Raw genomic sequence first — 6,040 nt, forward strand, 5'->3', positions numbered from 1 at the left:
CTCAACATGAGGTTTGCTGCTGCCGACTGCGTCTCCCTGGGGTTTGCTGCTGGAGGAGGCTGTTTTCTGGGTGCTGAAGCCTTGAACCCGGAACCACCTGGAATGGAAATGCTGACAATAGCAGGACACGGGGAAATGGCTTTAAGTTAAAAGAGGGAAGATTTAGTTTGGATGTTAGGGGGAAGTTCTTCACTAGGAGAGTGGTTAGGAACTGGAACAGGCTGCCCAGGGAGGTTGTGGATGCCCCGTCCTTGGAGGTGTTCAAGGCCAGGTTGGACGGGGCCCTGGGCAACCTGATCTATGGGGTCTCTATGGGGATCTATGAGGTCTATGGGGCCTGTATGGGGATCTATGGGGTCTCTATGGGGGTCTATGGGGCCTGTATGGGGTCACTATGGGGATCTATGGGGTCTCCTGGGCAACCTGATCTAGTAAAGGTGTATGTTTGGTGGCCCTGCCAGGCAGGGGGGTTGGAGCTACATGATCCTTGAGGTCCCTTCCAACCCGGGTCATTCTGTGATTCTGTAATGGAGATTTTGCAGCACGTGGAAGCAGGACTCCCACCTGGTGCAGAGCTGACTTTCCTGCTGTACATAGATGCCTCTTTGCACCGAGACCCCCACATTGCACACATGGAGCATCCACACACCCTGCAGCCATTGCCCTGGGTAAGGCTGGGGGCAGGAGGCCAAGCAAACTCTGCACTGCACAGCCAGGGCCAGGCGGGTTGGCCACAAGGACCCGATTGTCTGCCAGGCGGGGGGGGGGGGCTGAGCAAAGCTCTCATTTCATGCATTAACTGTGTGGGGGGCGTGAAGGGCTGGAAAAGCCGCTGGCACGTGTTGTCTGGTGAGGAGCTGCCAGCTCCCTGTACGGCTCCCAGCCCTGCATTGTGCCACGGGATTGCTTTGCTGCAGCCTTTCTCCTCCCTTTCCCCTTGCTCTTAGTTGCCAAACGTCAGCCTGCTTCCACGCTTGGGTCAATGCAGGGTGGTGCTGAGGTGGGCTGGTAAAGCTTGAAGTGTTTAGCAGAGCTTGCCATCATCTCTTAATGGCCAGGGCTGGCCTGGACTGGACCTGCAAACATTAACGATATGGTGTGGAGCAGGACAAAGGTTCGTCTGGGTTTGTGCAGTGCTTGGCTCTGGTTTGCATTCACAGGAAGCACAACGCTGCTCAGCTCAGCCCTGTCCTCACTTCACTCCGCTGCGTTGGCTGGGGGACAGGACAGTGATTTGGTCATGTCCTCCCTCTTGTCCCGCCTCAGCTTTGCACTGAGACCACAGCTGGAGCCCTGCAGTGTTCAGCATTGCCTCATCCCAGCTCCTGCTACCATGAAAACCTGCCTGTTTGCACCCAAACCAAAGCAACGGACACCAAAACCCCTTGATAAGAGAAGGGCTGCCAGGGAGCTGAGGTGGAAATAAAGGATCCACCTTTATCCAATAAAGGATAAAGAAGAGAAGGTTGCGGGGTGACCTCACTGCAGCCTTTCAATACCCGAAGGGAACTTACTCTTCCCTTAAACTCTTGGAAAGGGCTGACAATAGCAGGACACGGGGAAATGGTTTTAAGTTAAAAGAGGGAAGATTTAGGTTGGATGTTAGGGGGAAGTTCTTCACTAGGAGAGTGAGTTAGGCTGGAACAGGCGGCCAGGGACGGTTGTGGATGGCCCCGTCCTGGAGCAGGTTGGACGGAGCCATGGGCAACCTGATCTATGGGGCCTGTATGGGGATCTATGGGGTCTCTATGAAGATCTATGGGGTTTATTGGGTCTCTATGGGGATCTATGGGGTCTATGGGGATCTATGGGGTCTATAGGGCCTGTATGGGGATCTATGGGGTCTCTGTGGGGATCTATGGGGTCTCCTGGGCAACCTGATCTAGTAAATGTGTATGTTTGGTGGCCTTGCCAGGCAGGGGGGTTGGAGCTACATGATCCTTGAGGTCCCTTCCAACCCGGGTCATTCTGTGATCCAGGGCTGCCCACGTGGCCCTGAACTTACGATGCTTCATCTGGGAGTGTCTATGGGGAAGGATGGCAGCGCTGCCCCCCACTCCCATTGCTGCTCTCCCAGTTCACCATGCAGGATGTACCATCCTCTGCCACCCTCCAGGTGCCTTCCCTCTTGGGCCTCATATCCAGGCACTGCTAACTCTTAAGTCATGAGCAAGGAGAAAGTGTTTTTCTCCATAAGTAAAATGAACTGGAACTCCTCGCAGCCCTGAGTGCCTGTGTGCAGTGGGAGGGAGAAGCAGCAGCAGTGCTGGCTTTGGGGCAGCTCTCCTCCCCACGCAGCCTCGGCCTCTTCTCGCCCCCGCGGCGGAAGGGCAGTGATTTCAGTGCCGGCCCTCCCAAGGCTGGAGAGCCCTCAAATTCCTCGTGGCAGCTCTGAGCGAGCACATCTGGTTTTAATAAATAATTTGCAGCTTGAACTTGCCTGACACTTAATGGCCGTTCTTGGCCAGCATCCCTCCTCACGCAGCTGGGTGCTGAGTAGAGCCAGGCTGACACAGCTCTTGGATGGGGCCGAGCCCCGACACCCAGCACAGCCACAACCCCTGGGCATCTTTTAGGGTACAGACTGGAGCTGTGGGGCACTCAGCAAATCTCAGGCCTGCAAGGCCTCCCCTTCCCCTTCCCCTTCCCTTCCCCAGCACAGGGTTGAGAGGATCCAGCAGATGCCAATTCAGCCTCTTCACTCAGCAGTGACCTCAGTGCAGCTGGTGCCAGGTGGGTGTTGATTTTGGCCCCACGTGGAGGAGGTGCCACCTCCTGCCCCACATCATCCACCTCCCACCCCACAAGTGCCACCTCCCGCCCCACAAGTGCCACCTCCCGCCCCACAACTTCCACCTCCCTCATGCAGTTGCAATGGCTGATGCTGCACTGGGAGCAGCAGGAGCAGCGTTGAGGGTTGTCCTGCTCTCTAGGTGTAGCTGGAGCCCTGCAGTGAAGGGGGGCATAGAGCACTGAGGGCATCCCAAAGAGGGAAGAGCTGAGGGTCAGTGGGGGGGGGAGTAGGGAAAGGGTCTGTCCCATAGTGCAGTGAGCTGTTGGGGTTCAGATGTGCCCCATTTTGGAGCCAAATTCACAGGCTCGCAGACCTCTCTGACCCTGAGCTCCCCCACTCCGGATCTGGGCTTTCTTTAATCCTTCACCCTCCTTCAGACCAGCTCATTGCTTTATCCAAAGCTGTTTCCCGAAGCCATCGCATCCTCTTTCATTAGCAAAACCACTCCTGAGGAATCCTTCTGCACCCTGGGAGCGTGGGGTGGCCGTGAGGTTTAATGTCCCACCCCAAATCACTGGGTACGAGCTCATCCCACGGCTCACTGGGGACATCTCCCTCCCAGCCTGTGGGGCACCACACAGCCCCAGCTCTGCCTGTGCTCACAGCCTCCATCCAGAGGTGTCTTTCACAGCACAGTCTGAGCCCAGGAAATGCTTCTCAACCCCTTCTGCACGTCGATTTTCACTTATGCTGTACTTTCATCCCATTACCCCTAGTCCTATCCCCACGCACTACTGAAAAGAGACCAGCCTCACCACTATGGCCCCCACACCTCAGGTATTTATAAACCTGGATCAAGTCCCCTCTCAGCCTTCTTTTCTCAAGGCTGAACAGACCCAGTTCCCTAAGTCTCTCCTCATAGGGGAGATGCTCCAGGCCCTTCTATGTCTTAGTGGCTGGACTCTTTCTAAGAGATCCCTGTCTTTTTTGTACTGGGGAGCCCAGAACTGGACACAATATTCCAGATGAGGCCTCACCAGGGCAGAGTAGAGGGGGAGGATCACCTCNAATATTCCAGATGAGGCCTCACCAGGGCAGAGTAGAGGGGGAGGATCACCTCCTTCGACCTGCTGGACACGCTCTTTTTAATACACCCCAGGATGCCATTGGCCTTTTTGGCTACAAGGGCACACTGCTGGCTCATGGTTAATCTGTCATCCACCAGGATGCCCAGGTCCCTCTCAGCAGAGCTCCTCTCCAGCAGCTCTTCCCCCATCCTGTACTGGTGCATGCAATCACCATCATCAATCGACCATCACGACAAGCAGTGTTTATTTCGTTCTCTCAAACAGCAGGCGGGGATGCTCCATCCGCAGCCTGGAATCTCCCACTGCTGACTCAGCTGGGATGAATCTTCGCTTCCCGGCCCTCACTCGGTGCTAAAAGCTTTCCCCAAAGCTGTCCCTGCAGCAGCTCGTTGGGGCCAGCGGGGTCAGACAGCTTGGAAGTGCCCCAGGGGGGAGGGAAAAAAAAGGCATTTCCTCCAGATCTGCTCTGACGAGCAGCAATTCAACCGGTACTAAACCGGATTAGGAGGAGAGTAAGCGAGGAGCTGTTGGCTTGAACCGGGAGGGGGGGTTCATTATTAGGAAGTGCTAATTATCTTCTAACAGCACTATGGGGTCTCTATGAAGATCTATGGGGTCTATGGGGTCTATGGGGTCTATGGGGCCTGTATGGGGTCTATGGGGTCTCTATGAAGATCTATGGGGTCTATGGGGTCTCTATGGGGATCTATGGGGTCTCCTGGGCAACCTGATCTGGTAAATGTGTATGTCGGGGGGCAGTGATGCTCTGTAGGATCTGGCTGTGATCCCTCTTGCAGGTGGGATTCAGCTCCTGGCAAAGCGCTGTTGGGTCTGTCATATAGGGGCACACATCTGTAGGGTTTAGAGCTCCATTGCATCCCATTGATGGCACCTCAGCTGGTGACACCACCCCAAAGCTTTGGGATGGGGACCCATCTGTAGGGTTTAGAGCTCCACTGCATCCCACTGATGGCACCACCCCACCCCAAGGCTTTGGGATGGGGCCAACCCTGACCCTATATGGACCCATTCCTCTCCCCTGTTGTCAGCAGCCCCCAGAGCAGAGCTGCTTTAATTAAAACTAATCCACTGCTCCAACAGCCCAGATGCTGATGTGTTTAATTAGGCCCCTCCTGGAGGGTTTGTATCCCCAAAGCCCACCCTGGCCCCACTCTGCAGGTCCTTCCTGCCATGCTGGGAAACAACAGATTCCTTTATATTTATAAGAGCTGCCAAACTAAACGTGGCAGCCCAGCAGCATCCATCGCACCGCTCCATTTCAGGGCTCCATCCTGCAGGCAGTGCCATGCTCATTTGTCTTCCCTGGGCCTTATAGGAGGTTATATCCCCTCGGGGTGCCCCCACATTACAGCATCTCCCCCTTGTTTGAGCAGCTCCTTGTGGTTGTTGCTGCTGGTGTTTAATGATTTTAACCCCAAACACCTGAACAGGCTCAGATAGAAACACGCAGCCCTACAAGGCAGGGAATTAAGCTGATTTCCAGCCTTTTTCTGCACGAAGCCATCCATGCAGGAGCCCAGGGAGATCACTTGGGATGGAAGAACCGGAGCTAAAAGTAAAGCTGGGCTTCCCAACGGCAACGCATCCTACCCGGCTCTTTGCAGGGCACTTGGAGGTTGTGTAGCACCGGATGGATGGAAATGTTTCATATAGAGACAGATAAGCTTAAAAAATAGCTCAGAGTTGTTCAGAAATCACCCAGCCCGTGGGTGGTGGTGGTGGAAGGGGCGGGGGGGGATCGGTGCCAGCTCGGCTGTCAGCGCTGCTGTCGGGCAAAGCAACACGGAGCGGAGCGGGGCGCATCCACCCGCACTGCCGGAGCCGCGGGGGGGGGGGGCGGGCAGAGCAGCCCCCAACACGCAGCCCCCGACCCCAACCCGCACCCAACCCCCCCCTTTCGAGCTCATCGGGCCCGGCCCACGGTGAGGGCAGCGCGGCTGCCGCTGACGCAGTGTCTGAGGCCGCCCCTGGCTCCCCGCACACCCTTCGAGTTTATTTTTTCAACTTTTTTTTTTCCTTCTTCTTTTCTTTCCTCCCTCTTTTCACCGTCCCACCCCCTCCTCCTCCTCCTTCTCCACCTCTTCCCCCTCCTCTTCCCCCCTCTCCCCCCCCCCCCCCCCCCCCTCCAACTCCTCTCTCCACCCCCCCCAAACCCCGTCCAGGAGGGAGCAGCGAGGCCCCGAACGGAGCGTTGCGG

Source organism: Coturnix japonica, chromosome 27, assembly GCF_001577835.2.
Source record: "Coturnix japonica isolate 7356 chromosome 27, Coturnix japonica 2.1, whole genome shotgun sequence".
In the NCBI taxonomy this organism is placed as follows: domain Eukaryota; kingdom Metazoa; phylum Chordata; class Aves; order Galliformes; family Phasianidae; genus Coturnix; species Coturnix japonica.